The sequence below is a fragment of the Aedes albopictus genome, chromosome 3, assembly GCF_035046485.1.
Source record: "Aedes albopictus strain Foshan chromosome 3, AalbF5, whole genome shotgun sequence".
NCBI classification, from domain to species: Eukaryota; Metazoa; Arthropoda; class Insecta; order Diptera; family Culicidae; genus Aedes; species Aedes albopictus.
In genome coordinates this window covers 183,288,701-183,310,048 of record NC_085138.1, presented here as the reverse complement: position 1 = coordinate 183,310,048, position 21,348 = coordinate 183,288,701, and the positions used below count along the sequence as shown (strand labels likewise).

Here is a 21,348-nt window from a genome sequence, read left to right as displayed (position 1 = left end):
CTAGGGGTTGCATCACTACTGCTTATATTTTATGTAATTGAAAACAAAATTGAGGATGTTATAAGGTGTAGTGGAAGATAAGATGTTTTATTGAAAACCGAGACAAATATTTAGTATGTTGGAGTTCAGAATACTATTTGACACATTTGTACAAACAAAATTTCAAATGGTATCATTTTTGGAAACATTTTAACCACGTACAATATAACAATCATCAATAGAGGTCAAAATTATAGCCTTACTAATACTTGGAAATGATAATATAAAGCAAATAATTAATATGTATAAATTTTCGTTAAAACCTGTATGAAGGAGGAAATTTTCATACCTGCTGTGAGCAATTGAAGTTAGAATACATGAAGTCCCTGATGATCCTTCTCTGCATAGTATAATCAGTGGCTTCGATCAATGGCCACGGCGGATTGCAGCAGAGGAGTTAGTGAAGTGCCTAACTCGTCCTTTTCCTCTGATTTTGTAATTTGTTATTTACATTCATTCTATTACACATAAAATTTATATAGACATATTCATTTGCCCATAGCAATCACTAAATCTGCTCAACAGACACCTAAAGGCTTAGATAGTTGGGGGCTGAAACTTTCTACGACGGCAACGAAGGGGCTCTGTCATGGGGCGCTGTCTATCTCGGACCTTTCCGGGAACCATTTCAAGCCTTGGGATCAGATTCGACCTAGTAGATTGAACAACGACATACCGGAGAGTCTTCCGCGCGGCCAACTGTCCAATAGCAGGTTCGACCACAGGGCACCGGTATGTCTTGCGTAGCCGACATCCGAACTCTGAAAACCATGCTTTGGACTGATCTAGCCACTTCTCGAGCCTACGCGCCACCTTCTCTACAACTGCGATCATGTGGGCAACACTCAACTCTCTTTACCTCGTCGTCGTACATAACATTCTATAAAACCGGCCCTAGGATGGAACCTTGCAGTACTCCTGAGGTTACGTCAAAGCACTTCCGACTCACCTCTATGTCATTTACAAGTACTCGATTATGAAAATAGTTTTTGAGAATCTTTTATAGGTACTTGGATATCGACTTAGGATCAGGTATCCAGACTTAGGAGCGCTCGGGTAAATAGCTGCCCAACTGGCGCTATTGAACCATTCCTTACGTCGAGGGTCACTACTCAAAATAGTAAATGCCACTCTTGTTACACTAGAGTTTTCTGGGCAGTTCCAGTCCTCAACAAGTTCGCTACTTCTAAGGCCATGTTCGGAATATTTTTATTTTTTATTTATTTTTTTTTTCTCTAACAAGCTTCATCTGCTTATGCTTAATGAAGCTTTCAGATGAAGAAAAGCCTGTTTGAGTAGACCAGCAACATATGTCTCTCTCAAATAGGCGTAAAAACCTCATTTCTTTTCAAATATATCCGGAACTGGGGTTTTACCTTGGGAGAAGAATATTGCAATTCTCACAAGTCCCTCATCATGGAACTTCCCTTCATCGCCCACTCCGGCGATCTAACAAATGCAGGCCAAGGACTCGGGTCATGAACCTTTTTCCGGTCTTGAGCGAAAAGTTGCAGCGAAACGTTGATCATACCGCTTCTCATCAGTACGTGCTCACTTCATTCCTCGTCTTTCCCGTAAAAAAGCGTTACGCAGTATGCCGGTGGTTACCTATTACTGGAGTGGATTTTCCTAGACGTGATGGCGTCGCATGAATGCAAGATCACTGCTACCAACCGGAAGTTTCGCTCACGGTGGAGCCATAAACCTCGTCGTTGAAGCATGTTCGAGGACTTCTGCGAGTACTTGGCCTGGTCGCCCTTTCTTCCGTCCGCTTGATACGTAGCGAACCGCCAGGTGCCGCTGTAAGTTAAGGCATCCTTTTCTTCTCCAGTTCGAGCTACTTGTTAGGCATGACGTCGATGGTCGACTCTGTTCCATCCTGGTGAATGTTACTTTTTGTATCGAAATTAGATAGACCGACATTGAACATGGCCAATTCTTAACCCTAAGGGCCCATATAGCCGAGGCGGTAAACGCACGGGTATTCAGCATGACCATGCTGAGGGTGACGGGTTCGATTCCCGGTCGGTCCAGGATCTTTTCGTAAAGGAAATTTCCTTGACTTCCTTGGGCATAGAGTATCTTCGTGCCTGCCACACGATATACACATGCAAAATGGTCATTGGCAGAGGAAGCTCTCAGTTAATAACTGTGGAAGTGCTCATAGAACACTAAGCTGAGAAGCAGGCTTTGTCCCAGTGAGGACGTTACGCCAAGAAGAAGAAGAAGAAGAATTCTTAACCCTCGAGCGATCGCGCTGTTGTATTTTGTACTCAGCATTAGTGTGGTGCTGAAGCAGGTAGTCAACCGCGCGAGTTACGGAAGGTTAAAACAGGATCTGTCCCCGTTGTTTCGAGAACCAGCTCCCCCATTCCATAGCCCAGTAATTGAAGTCACGCGCTATTACCACCGACATTCGCCCTGTCAACTCCGTTATCATACAGTCCAGCATCTATGTGAACTGCTGTTTTGACCACCAAGAAGAGCGAATAACAGCTATAGAAGGAGACCCGTTCGCCTTGGCGACCACGAAACCCTCACGACATGTAGATACGATCTCTTGGATTGGGTATTGACCCGTCGTCCATTTTGCTGCCATTTTGGATGCGTCCACAACCCATTTACCGTTGTCGACAGGTACGCGATTTGGATCCGATACATCCTCAGTAACTCCCTCACGCAGCTGATCTTGGACTGCCTCACAGTGGTTCAGGTTTAGCTGCGTTACCTGCACTAGTGTGATTTACCTGCTGAGGCTCGCTTGAAACCCGGGCACTTTGGGCCCCGCGTTGCGTTGGATGATGGCTATTCTCAGATTTCTCGGTAAAGATCAAACATTTGGACGGTTTAGCGCCTTATGGCCTTCGCCTCTGCATCGCCTGCACAGCTTGCTTCTGTCTGGGGCTTATGTCTCGGTCAAAACAACTTAAAAAAGCCTCCGTTGGTTGGTAAATACTTAACGAGTACACCGACTAACCCACCTTGAGCTTCTGACTTTAACGGATGCATTATCATTCGCCACAGGTAGCCAAATCAAGGCTACGTGTGCCCCTAACGGGTCTCTTTACAACCGAACGACCGTTGTGACAACTGCACCTCGCACTATGGGCCACAGGGCCGTGTAGAGCTCCTCCACATCCATGATCTCATTTAGGTTTCGTACTGGAGAGCCGTTTCAGTTATGAGAGTTCTCATCTCTGCTTCTTCGCCAAGCATTTGTAGGTAGGGCTCTAGCGCGCGGTGTCTTTCCTAAGCTCAAGGATCATGTCACCGGCACGCGTACGTCTGAAACTGCGTACGTCGACTCCCACATTCGTGAGCATTGGCGAATCTAGCTTTTTTTTCTTACTCATCCTCCTTGACAAACACGAGAATGAGCGGGATGAAAAGGGGTTCCGCGGAACCCCTTCTTTCCATCCTTCTCTTTCTTCTGTTTGTTTAGGAGAGTTAGTAAGAAAAAAAGAAAAAGCTAGATTCGTCAATGTTTGTGAGCTTAGCGTCTCATAGCCTTCAAGATCTCCAAGTACCTTAGACTTGTTTGTTTTGATATGAAAGCATCCCCCTCATATTGCTTGCTGGCAACCGCTCTACCTGACCGTTTCGTCTTTTTCTTTCGCCTATCAAGGGTGCAAGGAGCGTCCTCGTCCTGACTCGCCCTAACCTATGGCGGCTGAGCATCTACAAAAGCTCACAACCCCATGCTTCCTTCAATTCGTGACGGGTCGGCCTTCTCAGGCCCGCTCTTGCCAGTCTTCCTGGATGCCTAGTTAGGACCCGACTCACTGGATTCGTTTCCCTTGGGATTAATTCTCACCTGACCTTGCGGGCGCCGCCGGATAGCTCATCCTTCGATGGTTACCTTGCTCGCTTCTGTGACTGTTTAGGTATACAATCAGGTTTGGTATCTTTGTCGGGCTACCCACGAAAACGAAGCCCTCAGTCTGGGTTAACTTTGGTATTCTTATCTTCTCGGGCCCTGCGGCTTGACATGGACTCCATGAGCTTTTCACGGTAGTGCTTTGCCGCTAACAAGTCGATGATTATGTGCAGCTGTTGCACAGCCCATACCATGGCGGGCAGCCTTTTACGGTTTTTGTTCCGTTCCGTCCATTATCTCTTCCGGCCTACCGACCGGGATTGTGGTCAAATCTGACCATGCATGTCAATGGTTGCTCCTCCGTGATTGATCTGAGCTGGTACTAATTGCACTGAGATCCAAATGAATAAGGGCTGGGACACTCCACTTATTCTCAATGTGCAATTTTAGCAGCTCATACATTTTGGATCAATAACGGCGCCGGCCACGTCCTTATAGTCAGTTGGGAAGGGAAAGGAATGTTAGAGTGTGTTGGTTGTTGCTACTAAAGACCGAGATCACCTCTGCATCACCACAACCAGCACGGACTGGGGTATTTGTTAGACGGAAAGAATGGGAGACCTGGGAGTCACCGTTGGGTCGGTGATGCGATCCATGAATAGGGGGTTATTTATAGGGTTCTCGTAAGGTGATAGATTGTGTGGTGAATAAGGTGAATAAGGTCAAGCGGCACAGCCCGCTTTGGTTGCATAACTTGTAGGCGTTATATACACTGTGCTGTGAGTGGAAATTGGAAGGGAGGGAAACGACTTTTTTTTTCAATTCGTTTCTGGTTCTAGCGATGGCTATGAACATACATAAGTTGTATATACATATAAGTTGTATATACATATAAGTTGAATATACATAAGTTGTATATGTAGAGAAGAGAGAGAGAAATGAAGTGAATAGAAAGATACAAAGTAGGAGGAAAGGGACGGGCCAGGGATTGAACCCAGGACCTTCTGCATACGAATCAGAAGCGGTAACCACTAGACCACCAAGCCCGTCTGGTGGTCAAATTAAAATCGAAGTCTGCACTAACTACATTAATAGCTTTCATACACGCACAAAAAGGACTATTTTGACCATAGTTGGTTCTATGAAGCGGAATTGCAAGAAGCATTGAGCTACGGAATTGTTGTGGTGGAACATTTAAGGGAAGAGTTGGACAATCGATGTTACCATTGAGGAGATCAAAGATGAACAATCGCTGAAGTTTAACTTTCCTCACCGCCAAGAATTCTAAATTGATAGGTTTGCAACGGTCTGAATAACTTAGAAGTTTAGTTGGATCCAACCATGGAAGGTGCCTCAATGCAAACCGCAAGAATCTACGTTGTAGGCGCTCAATCCTTAACGTTTGCGATAAATGGTACGGTGCTCAAACTGGAGCAGCATACTCCAAAATGCTCTATACTAGTTCGCAGAACAGTGTTTTCAGTGCGTAGACGTCAGTGAAATCCGAAGCGTGCCGGTAAATAAAACCTAACGCTGACCACGCTTTGCCAATAACTGTAAAATGTGAATTGGGGTTACCTGTTTGGTGAACTTCTACCCTTGGAACAATTGTGACACATTTGTGTGCATTAATTTACCAGTAGAAGCTCATTGATTGTGATTGTATTGTTTGTTGACGGGCTTGGTGGTCTAGTGGCTACCGCTTCTGATTCGTATGCAGAAGGCCCTGGGTTCAATTCAAACCCTGGCAGTCTCTTTCCTCCTACTTTGTATTTTTATATATACTTTCTCCCTCCTCGAGAATCTCTACATATACAACTCATATATAAACATATGTTCATAGCCAGCGCTAGAAACAGAGATGGTTGAAAGCCGCTTCGCTTCCTTCCTTCCCAGTTTCACAGCACAATATACACAAACGATCAACGATCAAATCTGACTATACATGTCAATGGTTGCTACTCCGTGATTGATCTGAGCTGGCACCAATTGCACTGAGATCCAAATGAATAAGGGCTGGGACACTCCACTTATTCTCAAAGTGCAATTCTAGCAGCTCATACATTTTTGGATCAATAACGGCGCCGGCCACGTCCTTATAGTCAGTTGGGAAGGGAAAGGAATGTTAGAGTGTGCTGGTTGTTGCTATTAAAGACCGAGATCACCTCTGCATCCCCACAACCAGCACGGACTGGGGTATTTGTTAGACGGAAAGGATGGGAGATCTGGGAGTCACCGTTGGGTCGGTGATGCGATCCATGGATAGGGGGTTATTTATAGTGTTCGTAAAGTGATAGATTGTGTGGTGAATGAGGTGAATAAGGTCAAGCGGCACAGCACGCTTTGGTTGCATAACTTGTAGGCGTTATATACACTGTGCTGTGAGTGGAAAGTAGAAGGGAGGGAATCGACTTTTTTCCAATTCGTTTCTGGTTCTAGCGATGGCTATGAACATATGAATATACATGAGTTGTATATGTAGAGAAGAGAGAGAGAGATAGAGGAAGTGGATAGAAAGATACAAAGTAGGATGAAAAGGGACGGGCCAGGGATTGAACCCATGACCTTCTGCATGCGAATCAGAAGCGGTAGCCACTAGACCATCAAGCCCGTCCAAGCCGACCATTCACAGCACAGTATACACAAGTTTACAAAATAAAACGAAAGTCGTGAACTTCTGCCAACGACCAAAATTTTTGAAGCACAATTTAGTGCTGATTTTGAAACCGACCTTCAAAAAATTTTAAGTAGAACAGTTTTTGAGTTATAGCTCAATATAGAGTTTTGCAACTTTTCAAAATATGTAATTTACTAAAATTCAAATATATAGCGTTTTGTTCAACCAATTTTAAATTTTTTCCATGAATTAAAAGCTGAATAGGGTAGGTAATCAAAATTTGAACCAAATTGCGGCTTTCTGAAGTAGTGCAAATTTTAAGTGATTTTTTCTCCCACATGGAAATAATTTACTACGGCAAAATCGTATGTACATGAAAGCCATGGGTATAAGCTTTCTGTTAAATGGTAAAAAGTTTGTATTTGCACCGAATTTCATTGAAATATTTGATTTTTCATCAACAATGATTTTAATCTTAATTTGAACCATCGTAATCATAATTTGAACCAATTAAAATCTTAATTTGAACTACTGGCGGCAGCAGCTCGAGCAACTCACAAAACAGCCAATTCCATGCTAAACAATTAAAAATCACATGAATCTGCTAATTCTCATACCTATTTTTCATTAGGCAGTGGAATCTCAACTCAGAATGTTCGAAATTCTTTAGGAATTTGGAAACTAAATTTGGATTTTTTCATCCCCCAAGAGTAAACAAAGCAACCACTAGCGCAATCTACAGGCCAAAACTAGAAGCTCACCCCCGTTTACTAGTTAAAATTTAGATTACAAATGGTTCAACTTAAGATAACATTCTCCAAGTAAGAAACACTTAAATTTGATAATTTTATGGCAAATAATGCGGAATATTATTCGGTTGGTCGATTCTACGATAAATAAGCTTTCATTTGACGTGTTCACATATTGCGTGTGATACAATGCATGAGCTGTACGAGCGCACCGAAAATGTGCTTTCTATTGGGGGAAATGGGTGAAATCACAGTGATTTTTCAACTGTTTTCCATGACAAAAACGCTTTTTTCAATGCTTTTAAAGTCCATGTTATCCGGTTATATTACGGAAAGCTGTTTAACATCTTTTTCGGGACAATATTTGCCTGAAAAGTACGTCGTTTTAATGAATTTTGAAATGGTTCAAATTAAGATTACAATTTGACTAGTTCAAAGTTTGATTTCTTACCCTACAACACCATTCGATCATCCGAATACAGGTTTTACGTCAGATTGATGAAACTCAAGATATTGGCAAGTTTTAGGGACGATCTTCTTAAATTTTAGCAAAATTCCCAATGTTTTTTGAAGAAATGTTTTTTTTTCAATAAGAAAAAATCAACTTAAAAATTCTTTCTCGACGTTTATTTGACATATCATATGTAGGCGAGTTACAGTAAAAATTTCAGCTCAATCGGAGCATTGATTACGGAGAAAAAGATGTTTGAAGTGAGCGACTTTGCTTAAAAATAGAACAAAATTCAATTTCAAATCATCAACCTTGTATGGAAAGTCGAAAAAAAATCCGCTCTACTGTAATTTTTTTCTTTCGCGTTTTCGAACTCAGGGCATGATTCTACACCAAAAATTATCATCAGCTTACCGAGTTCAAAAATGCTGTAAACTAGTGATATCTAACATATAACGCCTAAAAGTTATGCAATCAAGCGAACGTGCTGCATTAGCTTCATAGTAATAATCACACAAATCTATTATCTTACGCCTGGCATCCAAGCACCAATGTGAGGATCCTCAGCCAACTATATCCCACCAACACTCCAACATCCGCATGAATTTATACATATGCTAAGGTATATTCGGTCTGATGCGGTTACAAACGATTGTCATCATCACTTCGTTCCCCTTCCCCCCAATGACGTGGCAGGGGGGATTGATTGTCGCCTAAAAATAGATGATCACCAACGCCCACACCCTGAAGATGCCTGTACGTACCAAGCAGCTATCTCATTAGTTCCTGGTGTGAGTGTAGCTGGTCTGGCTATACTGGAGTAGTATCTACGGGTGGTCAATCATGCTCAAGCTAAACCCCAAAAAATCATTGGTTATGATTGTTCTTAACCCTAAAAGGGATACCTTCACGGCCACAGTTTCGTCACCTCGCTGAGTGTGTTCCATCAAAGACAAGCTCTGAAAGGCGCCTGGGGTCCAATGGACACCAGGAATCCCTTTTAGGGTTAAATACCAGTAGAAGCACATTTAGCATAAACAAAACTCATTATTGGCATTAGATAATTTGACATAATGGACATTTAGCATAACCAAAATGCACCCTTCTTTTTATGCCAAATGATACAAGATCAACAGACTAAGGCCTGAGTGTTCTCTGCTGTACGTAGGAGTCGTCTTCATTCGACTCGATCCATGGCTGTGTGTCTCCAGCTCCGCACTCTGCGAAGGGTCAGCAAATCGTCCTCCACTTGATCGATCCCCCCCTGATAACGTAACTCGCCCACCGTAGCCTCCCAATTTTAGTGGTGTGGACGATGGTTGGTTCTCTCAGCATCTGGTGCAGCTCATGGTTCATTCGCTCCCTGCACTCCGCCGTAGATGATACGCAATACCTTCCGTTCGAAAACTCAATCCTCTTCACGTAGAGTCTATCAGGTATCAGGTATCAGAAGGCCGGCTCCAGAGGCACGTTATCCTCCATTTGGGACATTTGTGCCATCGCCAAAATAACAGCCTATTTCATCATCTACCTGAGGGAAAGGGAAGGAAAAAGGATTTGGATGGGGATAGGGACAGGTAGGGAAATAGGAAAAATACCCTGGAAGAGGGTACTAACGCACAAGCGTACCACAATGGGTTCAAACAGCGCCCTGAAAAGGGCACTGTAATAACGCATAAAGCGAAAGAGAGCCTATAGCTCTTTACCACAGCGGGTTAAGAACAACAGAATATCCTGAAGATTCAGGTTTCTGAAGTCAGTTTCACTTAATAAGTGTTTTCCGAGTACTCGGAAACGCAGTTGCGCAAACACTGGACAGTTACATATCAAATGATACGAAGTTCCATAATCGGATTCACAGCTATCACAGGCAAATGAATCAGCTTGCTGAATATTCGCCATGTGATAGCTGAGTCGGCAGTGGCCAGTCAATGCTTTGACCAGCATGCTGCAATTCTGCTTAGACAGATTAGTTAGATACTTCGCCACCCGTAGAGATGGCTCAGCACTATACAATTTGGTTTGACGACATGACTCCAAACTATTCCAATATTGTCTGTGTTGAGTGACAGCCCAGGTGTGAATCTGAAGCTTAATCCAACACTTCGATATCGGAATAGCTGGCTCAGGGCCAATGAAGTCATGTGATGCTCCAGAGCGAGCTAACTCATCAGCCAATTCGTTTCCAGCGATGGAAGAATGACCAGGTACCCATAGAAGGTGAACAGCGTTTGCTGAATTCAGCTCCTCGATTTGAGTTCGACAAGCGATAACTATCTTCGACCTGGAGTTAGCCGAAGCAAGTGCTTTAATAGCAGCCTGGCTATCTGAACAGAAGTATATTACTTTGCCCATTACGTGCTGCTGAAGTGCTGATTGCACTCCGCACATAAGAGCAAAGATTTCGGCCTGAAAAACGGTACAGTGTCTACCAAGTGAATAAGACTGATACAGCCTTAGCTCACGAGAATAAACACCAGCACCTGCTCGACCTTCGAGAAGGGAGCCATCAGTGTAACATACGATGCCGTCTGAAATACTTCTTTCCAGATAACCAGATGTCCACTCTTCCCGGGAAGGGAATTTCGTGGAAAATGTCCTATATGGAAAATTACAAGCAATTGTAAGATCACTTGGAGCAAGGACAATTTTGTCCCAATTCACCAAAAGTGGAAACAACGAGGTGTGTGTTGAACTGCGGTTCACAGGAGTTTCCTCTAGTAGACCGAGTACCCGTAACCGGTAAGTGCAAGAAAGGGCTTCTTGTTTGAGATGAATGTGTAGTGGGGCAACGTCAAAGAGAACTTCTAGCGCTGCCGTAGGAGTTGAAGAGAACGCTCCAGACATCGCCATTAAGCACATCCTTTGGAGATGGCCTAATTTTGATTGGACCGTTCTCACTTCACCCTTTTGCCACCACACAAGACATCCATAAGCCAATATTGGCCGAACCACAGTTGTGTAAATCCATTTGATATACTTGGGTTTTAGACCCCAAGTTGTACCAAAAGTACGCCGGCATTGCCCGAAGGCCATACAAGCTTTCTTGATTCTGAACTCAATGTGAGGTGTCCAGGAAAGCTTGGAATCAAGAATGACTCCAACGTACTTTACCTGTTCAGTCACATCGATTTCAGAATCAAAGAGACGCAAAGGTCGAACGCCATTACGGTTTCGCCTTTCCGTGAAAAGAACAATAGATGTTTTACTCGGATTAACCGAAAGGCCATATTGGCGACACCAACCCTCAACTACCTGAAGGGCGTTTTGCATCAGGTCGAAAAGGGTGGTGATGCACATACCAACTAACAATGTTAGGTAGTCGTCGGCAAAACCATAAGTAGGAAAACCGCTATTATTGAGTTGCCTCAATAGCGTATCTGCTACGAGATTCCACAAAAGCGGTGATAAGACTCCCCCTTGGGGGCATCCACAAACACTCAATTTCCTAATCCCTGCTAGACGCAATGTCGAGAAGAGATATCGGTTTTTGAGCATTTGGTAAATCCAATTGGAAATCATTGGAGATATACCATGACTCCGTGCGGCTTCCAATATGGCATCGAAAGGCACGTTGTCAAAGGCACCCTCGATATCTAAGAAAACACCCAAACAAGATTGCTTTTGAGCGAATGCTTTCTCGATATCGTAAACAACCTTGTGTAAAAGAGTCACAGTGGACTTACCAGATTGGTAGGCATGTTGGTTCACATGAAGAGGCACGTTGGCCAGATGAACATCACGGATATGATGATCCACAATGCGTTCTAAGCATTTCAGAAGAAAAGAGGTCAAACTGATAGGTCTGAAACTCTTTGCTTCTTCATACGACGCACGACCCACTTTCGGAATAAACTTTACAGTAATATCCCTCCAGGATTTGGGAATATACCCTGTAGCAAAACTGCAAACAAGTAGTTTTTTCAAAACATGTTTGAAATAATCAAATCCCTTCTGAAGCAAAATAGGATAAATCCCATCTGCCCCAGCAGATTTGAAAGGAGCAAAGCTATTAAGAGCCCACTCAATCGATTCTATAGTTACAATACTCCGAGCCGAAGCTAAAGAATCATAACTACAAGAAAAGACATCAGGATCATCCGAAGATGTAATATCCACACATCCAGGGAAGTGTGTGCTGAATAAGCATTCCAGAACTTCCTCATCAGAGGAAGTCAGATCGCCATTTGGCAAACGAAGTTCGTTCACCCGGAAATCCTTAGATTTCGCAAGGATTTTGTTTAACCGACTGACTTCACTCAAGCTGGAAACATTTGTACAAAGGTTTTTCCAGCCGGATCGTTCAGCAGACAGGAGAGCTTTCCTGTAGGCCTTGCGAGCCGACCTGAAAGCCTCCGAACCAGCCGAACGTCGTCTGTTCCAACTCTTTCTACATTGTTTCCTGAGTTTCGCCAGATCAGAGTTCCACCAAGGGGTTCCTCTTGTGATCTTCACAGACCGTAGAGGGCATGCTTCTTCAAAAGCTTCCATGATGAAGGTCGTTGTAGTATCAACGGCATCATCTAAATCACTTGGAGTGTCAATGGATGGTGAATATCCATGAAATTTGGCTGCAACCAAATCAGTATAAAGATCCCAGTTTGTTGACCGAGGATTCCTGAAACGCAATGTTTGCGAAGTAACATTTAAATGTTCAAAAAAGATATAGCGATGGTCAGATAAAGATTCTTCATCTGACACATGCCAACTGGTCAGCTCGTGACTAATTCTGCTAGAGCAAAGCGTTATATCTAACACTTCCTCTCTAGCAGATACCATGAAGGTTGGGCGGTTGCCTATGTTAAGTAATGCAAGATCTGTACTACTTAAGTACTCCATCAAACTGGAGCCTCTCAAGTTAATGTCTGAGCTGCCCCAGATGATATGGTGAGCATTAGCATCACTGCCAACAATTAGCGGAAGGCCTTTTGAAGTGCAGTATGTGATGACTTGTTTGAAAGCATCCGTAGGGGATGGTTCATCATGTGGTAAATACACAGAACAATAGACGTATTTCCTGTTGAGGTTTCCAACAGATACATCAATTGTGATAGCACATACATCTCTGGTGGTTAGTTCAGAGATGAGTGTAGCAACTATTGCGTTGTTGACAAGCACACAGGCTCGAGGCATGACACGCGAGTTTGCCATTTCATGTTTACTGAAAGTGGCAAACACCGGGTTCACAAGGTTTCCTAGATAGAAATTTCCCTTACGAAAGTAAGGTTCTTGTACCAAGGCCACTTGGGCTGTACCATTTTGCATAAGTCTGCAAAGATTGATCGTTGCTGTTCTTTTATGCTGAAGATTGATCTGAGCTATCCTAACCGTAGCCACTACCCAAACTAGGTAAGATTAAACTCTTCGCAACAGCAGCACAACAAAGAACAGCAACAATAAAACCAAATCGGTATCGATTGGAAAACGCCAAAGGCGAGGATACACAGAATACACTGTGTAAATCGCATAATGCGAAACCATATAGGTGAAAATTTAAACTAATTAACAACATCTTCATAATCCCGCCCTTATTTAGCCTCAAGTGAGACTAAAGAAGGGCAGCTGATTGTCTCGGAGAAACACAAGGTCCACTGCACCATTGCTCCGGTTAGCGCAGTAAGGGCTACATACTGTGGAGGGCGCCCTGGTACTCCACAGGCTCCGTTAGCGGTTAGGTTTTTATTAGACCCCCCTAGCCATTCATTCCTAGGCACGGTAAGCATAAAGCCGCATCACACCATGAATTAGGGGTCACCTGTTGGTGGATTCTTACCACCGGAACAGGCGGTCCGTAGTGTTATTCTTAGCCAATTGAGACAATCGCTACCGACACTACACAGCTATCTAGGCTGATCGAGAAAAGAAGTTAATATTGATGATCAACTTCATACGGACTCGAAAAGCCGACAAATCATATGTAGGCGAGTTACAGTAAAAATTTCAGCTCAATCGGAGCATTGATTACGGAGAAAAAGATGTTTGAAGTGAGCGACTTTGCTTAAAAATAGAACAAAAATCAATTTCAAATCATCAACCTTGTATGGAAAGTCGAAAAAAAATCCGCTCTACTGTAATTTTTTTCTTTCGCGTTTTCGAACTCAGGGCATGATTCTACACCAAAAATTATCATCAGCTTACCGAGTTCAAAAATGCTGTAAACTATAGTGATATCTAACATATAACGCCTAAAAGTTATGCAATCAAGCGAACGTGCTGCATTAGCTTCATAGTAATAATCACACAAATCTATTATCTTACGCCTGGCATCCAAGCACCAATGTGAGGATCCTCAGCCAACTATATCCCACCAACACTCCAACATCCGCATGAATTTATACATATGCTAAGGTATATTCGGTCTGATGCGGTTACAAACGATTGTCATCATCACTTCGTTCCCCTTCCCCCCAATGACGTGGCAGGGGGGATTGATTGTCGCCTAAAAATAGATGATCACCAACGCCCACACCCTGAAGATGCCTGTACGTACCAAGCAGCTATCTCATTAGTTCCTGGTGTGAGTGTAGCTGGTCTGGCTATACTGGAGTAGTATCTACGGGTGGTCAATCATGCTCAAGCTAAACCCCAAAAAATCATTGGTTATGATTGTTCTTAACCCTAAAAGGGATACCTTCACGGCCACAGTTTCGTCACCTCGCTGAGTGTGTTCCATCAAAGACAAGCTCTGAAAGGCGCCTGGGGTCCAATGGACACCAGGAATCCCTTTTAGGGTTAAATACCAGTAGAAGCACATTTAGCATAAACAAAACTCATTATTGGCATTAGATAATTTGACATAATGGACATTTAGCATAACCAAAATGCACCCTTCTTTTTATGCCAAATGATACAAGATCAACAGACTAAGGCCTGAGTGTTCTCTGCTGTACGTAGGAGTCGTCTTCATTCGACTCGATCCATGGCTGTGTGTCTCCAGCTCCGCACTCTGCGAAGGGTCAGCAAATCGTCCTCCACTTGATCGATCCCCCCCTGATAACGTAACTCGCCCACCGTAGCCTCCCAATTTTAGTGGTGTGGACGATGGTTGGTTCTCTCAGCATCTGGTGCAGCTCATGGTTCATTCGCTCCCTGCACTCCGCCGTAGATGATACGCAATACCTTCCGTTCGAAAACTCAATCCTCTTCACGTAGAGTCTATGTTTCGTACCTATTCGCAACCGTGCCCATAGAGGATTACCGTTCTAATCAGCGTTTTGTAGATTGTTAACTTCGTGTCACGGCGAACTTTGTTCGATCGTAGAGTTGTGCGGAGTCCAAAGTAAGCTCGATCTCCCGCCACAATGCGTCTCTGAATTTCTCTGCTTGTGTCGTTGTCGGCGCTCATCAGTGCGCCCAAGTATACGAATTCTTAAACCGCCTCGATTACATAAATTTGCAGAATTACGGCCGTTCAGTACCTGATACAAAATCAAATTGCATGTAAATTGAATAATACACAATTATTACAAATTTTTAGTAAAGTGCATTCACTTAAAATCAATTAAATATCGCAAAAATATTAACAAAACTGACAATTCTGTGAGAGCGGAACCCCCTTACTAACGTGAATCTCATCTAACGCGTCACTTAGATATACTAACAAAGGTTACGGTCCTAAACTTGAGCCGATCGTTAGCGTCGAAAATGCCTCCACGACAGCAAATAACCATTATTCGTCCATTATGTTCACGCGTGTTTTCTTTTTTCTCTTTCTCCTTCTATTTTTTCTCAATACTTCACAAATGTAGGAAGATAACAGTTTGGATATTGTGGGTCAATATAAGCCAGAAATTTTCTGCTAAAAAACAACAAAAAATACGTAAAATAAGAATAGTACATATTTAGTATAAATCTACATAGAAAAAAGATACATACAAACATACACACATAAGGAAAAGTTTCGAACAAGACCGAACAATCAAGCGGAATCTCATCCTAGAATCGCATCCGGCATACCAACGTTGTTTAGTAGAAAATTCAAACATCTTTCATTCCCGGCTGAGTCGTGTGGTGAATATTACAGGTAATTCTTCCTTTTCTGTTAACATCTTTTCAAGTGTTTGATTTTGATTTTTTTTTTCGTTTTCCATGAGTAGTAGTTGTAGCTTTTGCAGTTTCAGTAATGTTTGCTATTGTTTTCTCGATATTTGTCGTGTTTCAAAAGTAGATACTGTCCAGCGTGCTTTTCGTTCCATATTTCATCCTCATAATTTGTCAGTGCTTTGAATGTGTTGTCTTCATTGCTTCAATGCTTGTATGTGTTGTGCTATGATAATTGAATTGGTTGTCTTCAGATGTTCACACGAAACATCAAAGCAGTCCGGATTTCCGGACTCGATAATAGTTGTCGTCAGGAATATTTTATCGGAATCACATTTGCTAAGTGTTCGGTAAATGTTTTTTTTTCATAGAAAATATTGGTTGATTGATTTGTCTTTATTTAAGAGACTTTCAGCCCTTGGCTGGTTTGTCTCTAAGAGAAAATATTGATATAACATTGGTATTTTTTTATCAAGTATACATATAATCATACATACTAATAAAAAAAAATAAATAATTTCTCATTTTTTTCCACAAAATAATCTACCGAATTCTCGAAGGTCAAAAGTTTTTGGATTGAAAAAAAAAATACATAATGTTAGTGGTTGTTCCAGTTACGAAGGACTAAGCTGATAATCAATAATTACGAATAGTAAAATGTTATGAAGCTTGGAAACAGGTATACATCTTGTGTACTGAAAATTTTCGGTGATTGAATTAAATATTTTAGACATTTTTGTAACAAGAATGCTATGGACAGTTTAGAAAATTTACATGATCCTCGATTGGTGCCACCAGCAACATGGTTTTGCCGAATAACTGAGCATTTACCCTTTTCTATAAGTTTTCCTTCCATGTGCTGATAATTTTTACTGTGTAAAAATGTTTGATTGAGCGTAATCAGATTTGTTCCTTTTAATTCAGCCATATAATGCTTATCCTTCGACTTGCAGCCTTCCTCAGTGTCAGTTTTGCTCTGGAGGATCGAAATACTTGAAATACGCATATTCGTCTGAGAATGAACATTAGAGGGCGGAATTAAAATGTACTATACCTATTATACTCAAACAAAGAGAATAGTTTCCTTAGAGGGGTTGAAAAGTCGGTACAAGATCATCTGCCATCCGTTGCAATAGATTAGATGACTCAAAGATTTAAGGAAGATAACAGTATAACATGTAACAGTTAAGACAATCTACATTATAGATTCTACAAGATCCTCGGCTGGAGCCACCATCAACATGGCTTTGTTGGATAACTGTGCGTTTGCATCATCGGCTGTATGACCATCTAAAAATTAAGAATTTTTACTGTGTTGTAATTATTTTCCATCAGTTTTACCATTTTTAGTTATTCATTTGTATATTCACTTTGCCAACAGATGGAAAATATAGAGTTTTTGGTAATAATCACACTAATTTGTAAAATATGAAAAAATAAATTTGAATGGAGCGTAGACTTTGGTCAGAATTCTCCTCCCCTAAAAGCAAAGAAAAAGAATATCAAGAATGCCTACTCCACTGTTACTCGGGGGGACACTACCGCAGCGCTATCTGCGGATGAAAGTTCAACCTTCATGCGATAGTGTGCGTTACTGATTGTATGCGCACACCATCTTCTCTTATGACAAATCACGAACACTGTTACATAGAGCTTCCACCTTGAAACGCTTAGAGAGCGCCACTTGTCTTGTCGCTTGACGTTTACATAGAAAAAGAAACGAGAGGGCATTCTTCCTATTTTTATTCTTTGCCTGAAAGTCTGCGTGATTTATAAACGGCCTCTTTCTGAGAACAATATTTTAATATTTTGAGAGTAGGAGATAGTCCCGTGATTGTTTTCGGAATTCCTTATGTATGCTGTTTCAAAAAGGAGAACCGGGACATAATTTTTGGTAGAAATCCCGCAAGGAATTTCCGAAGAAAACATCGGATGACATCTGACAGAAATGGCTGGAGGTATGTGTTTCAGAAAGGCTTCAAAAATTCTCGAGAAGAATGTCGGGAGTAATTCTTGTAAAACTGGTGGCAAAATTTCTAGTGAAGTCCCTGGATGAATTTTTGGAAAGAATTCACGATGCATTTCCCTATCCCAAGTAACTATCCATAAATATTCAAAAATTTAAAAATTTAAGTTAAATTATTTCGACAGTATAAAATTTAACTCAAAGCGAAACTGAAAGCATAGCCTTATATTCTCATTTTTGGGTTTTTGGTTTTGGATAACATAATGGAGTAATACGTTCAAGTTGAATTGGAAAATGTTTATGGTTTTACAAAAATCTGTTTTAAACGAAATTTTGCGGAAAAAAATTGTGGAAAACTGATGAACATTTTCCACCAGAATAATAATAACTAGAAACGTGCATATTTACTCTAACTGCGTATGGAAACCGATTTTGAGAATAGTACTTCGTTATTTTATTTAAACCAATATTGTCGCGCTTATCTTTTATTAGAGTCCTGCGGCGGTCGTACGCTCGCTAGGCATACCGCCGCATGACAGTCGCAAGGCAAAACAAAAGAAAAAGAGTTCCCGCCAAAAATAAAAGCACGTGGGTTTCGCGAAGCGACAGATGTTTTTGAATGTATTTGTGACGAACGGTAAGAGTGGCTCAGTGGAATGAGTGTTCTTGCTGTCAAACCCCATATAATGAAATTATATACTTTGAAATTTGGTAACGCTGTTATGATTAGTGACTGTCGCGCTTATATCAGAAACCAGAAGCAGATAATCGCCATATTCTGATTTTTCTTGAGAGGCATAATAATAAAAACCCAAACAATGAGTATGTGCATCCAGTTTTACCTTAAAGAGCACCATACAGATAAAGAAGTAAATGTACTGCTACAGTGCAAGAAATAAGTATAAAGACATATAAAAATGTGTCTTTATATTTATTTGAATCTGAACAGTCGATATAAACGTTTTCATGGATGATGATTTATATTTCTAGCCAAAATTCTAGTTATTTTGAGGTTGCAGTCAAAATTCCATAACAATCGAACTGCTAGAAATAGAGATTTTGATCCCTAAACATGATTATTTTGTATGGAAAACGCCTCTGTCTTTATACTTATTTCTCGCACTGTATTCAGCAAACCATTTTGATGGTGGTTCCAATCGAGGATATGTATCAATGTATTGTGTATTCTCTCAACTGTGGACATAAAGGGTGTCAGCAGACCTTATACAAATCTTCCAGCAAAAAAATGTTCTCGGTCCTAAACGAAAGAAATGCTCAGTTGTTCAAAAAAGAAAAGCTTGTGGATGGTGGCTCCATCCCAGGATATTTATGTATTGAAAAATCTCTAAAGTGTCCAGGACATATGTAGTATCAGAAGGCCGTAACTTTATGGTGAACCCAGGCAGAAATGTAAGAATCCGAAAATCAAATTATGAATTCCGAGAACCTGTTTGAAATCTATTAGAAAACTCCCGTGTCCTGTGATCAGTTCTCGCGTTTAGTATCATACGGGCGTAACTACAATGATCGATTTCTCTTCATCGATTTTCTCTTTGGATTATTCCGGGCAATACGACTAATATTCGGATGATAACTCGGTGTGTTTCGATAAAGTACTACTAGGACTAGCATCTAAAACAACAAAAACAACCGAAAATGATTTGCCGGCCAAGTTATTAACCTTTCAGTACTCGCGCCAATTTTTGTAACGCGAGCAGTCGCGCGTTGTACTTTGTACAACACCCATACATTCTGTAATATCTAAGGGTCGTGATTGTTTAGAGGAGGACTGTCTTTGGCAAAGTTGTTGTAAATTTCATGGGCTACTTGATGCTGACAAAGTTGATTCGTAAGACGTCCACTAGGCGGCGCTAGTGAGCAATATCATGTTATATCTTATATCTCAGGATCCTGATGTCTTAGAAAGATGGTGTCTTCGGCAAAGTTGTTTGGTAAGTCAACGACTTACAGATTATTGGCCGATTAATTGGAAATTCCACCACTAGGCGGCGCTAGTAAGCAAATAAACTTTATATTCTATGTATCTCGGAATCCTGATTACTTAGAAAGATGGTGTCTTTGACAAAGTTGTTTGGTAGGTCAAGGACTTACGAATGATTCGCGGTTTAATTTGAAATTTCACCACTAGGCGGCGCTAGTGAGCAATTTCATGTTATATCTTATATCTCAGGATCCTGATGTCTTAGAAAGATGGTGTCTTCGGCAAAGTTGTTTGGAAGGTAAACGGCTTACAGATTATTGGCTGTTTAATTGTAAATTCCACCACTAGTCGGCGCTAGTGAGCAAATAAACTTTATATTCTATGTATCTCGGGAACCTGATAACTTAGAAAGATGGTGTCTTCGACAAAGTTCTTTGGTAGGTCAAGTACTTACGGATGATTCGCAGTTTAATTTGAAATTTCATCACTTGGCGGCGCTAGTGAGCACGTAAATATTATATATTATGTATCTCTGGACCCTTATTACTTAGAAAGATAGTGTCTTCGGCAAAGATGTTTGGTATATCAAGGGCTTATAGATGAGTGACAGTTGCGCTAGTGAGCATGTAAATTTTTAATCTCATGTAGCTCAGGATCCCGATTAAAAAGGCACGGGACACCGTCTTCAGCCAGAGGCTGTACAGACTAAACAGAACTTAACACTAGACCATGGACACGACATACATTACATGCACCAGTGGATAGTATGATGCGGTTACACGCTTGGTAACGCTAACCAAACGGCCACGAAGCTCCACTTTACTCAGAAAGATGGTGTCTTCGGCAAAGTTGTTTGGTAGATCAAAGATTAAATGGAGGAAAAGTTACCATTTGTTCCGACCTTCAAAAAGATCGAAAACTTACAGATAGTTTTCCGTTTGAATCGTAATTTCACCACTAGATGACGCTAGTGAACATAAAAAATGTATATGCAATAGTTCTCAGGATCCTGGTTACTAGAATAGAGATGGTGGTTTCGGCAAAGTTGTCAAATAGGTTAAGTGCATTTGATTGATGGGTCGTTGAAATCAATATTTCGCCAGTAAGTGCTGCTAATGAGTATGCAAATTTTATATCTTATATATCTCCGAGTCTGATTACCTGGGAAGTTGATATCTTTGGCAAGGTTGGTTGGTAGATCAAGGGCTTTCAGTTGATTGACCATTTGGTTCGTGCTTCTGCCACCAGAAGACGCTAGTTGTAAAGTTGCAAAAGCATGAACGTGTTATTATACATCTAGAAAAAAATCAACGAGCTGTAAATTTTTATACTTCCGAAAGTTTTCAAAATTTGAAAATTACACAACTAGTTGATTATAATTTGTTTAAATTTGCACTTGATTGATTAATTTTACATGAAGTTAAAGCGCTTAGTAAATATTCAATATCTGACCGTCGTATTTCAGTATACTCTATCTTAAGGTGTCAATGTCATGGATAAGTACATCCATCCTTTATCCATCAAACAACAATGTCGACATCATCTTTCTAAGTAATCAGGAGTTATAAAATTTGAATACCCACTAGCGCCACCTAGATGTGGAGTTTCAAATCATACGGCTCTCCATCAGTTAGTGTTCGATCTACTAAACAACTTTGCTGAAGACATCATCTTTCCAAGTAATCAGGATCTCGAGATATATGAGTCATAATATTTGAGTACACACT

General features: G+C 41.3%; 1 protein-coding gene across 8 annotated transcripts in view; it reads left to right on the top strand.

Annotated features, from left to right (window-relative positions):
* The window catches only part of LOC109429236 (MICAL-like protein 1), a 131,246-nt gene that overhangs the window by 96,427 nt on the left and 13,471 nt on the right, over nucleotides 1–21,348 (top strand). The window lies entirely within an intron of this gene.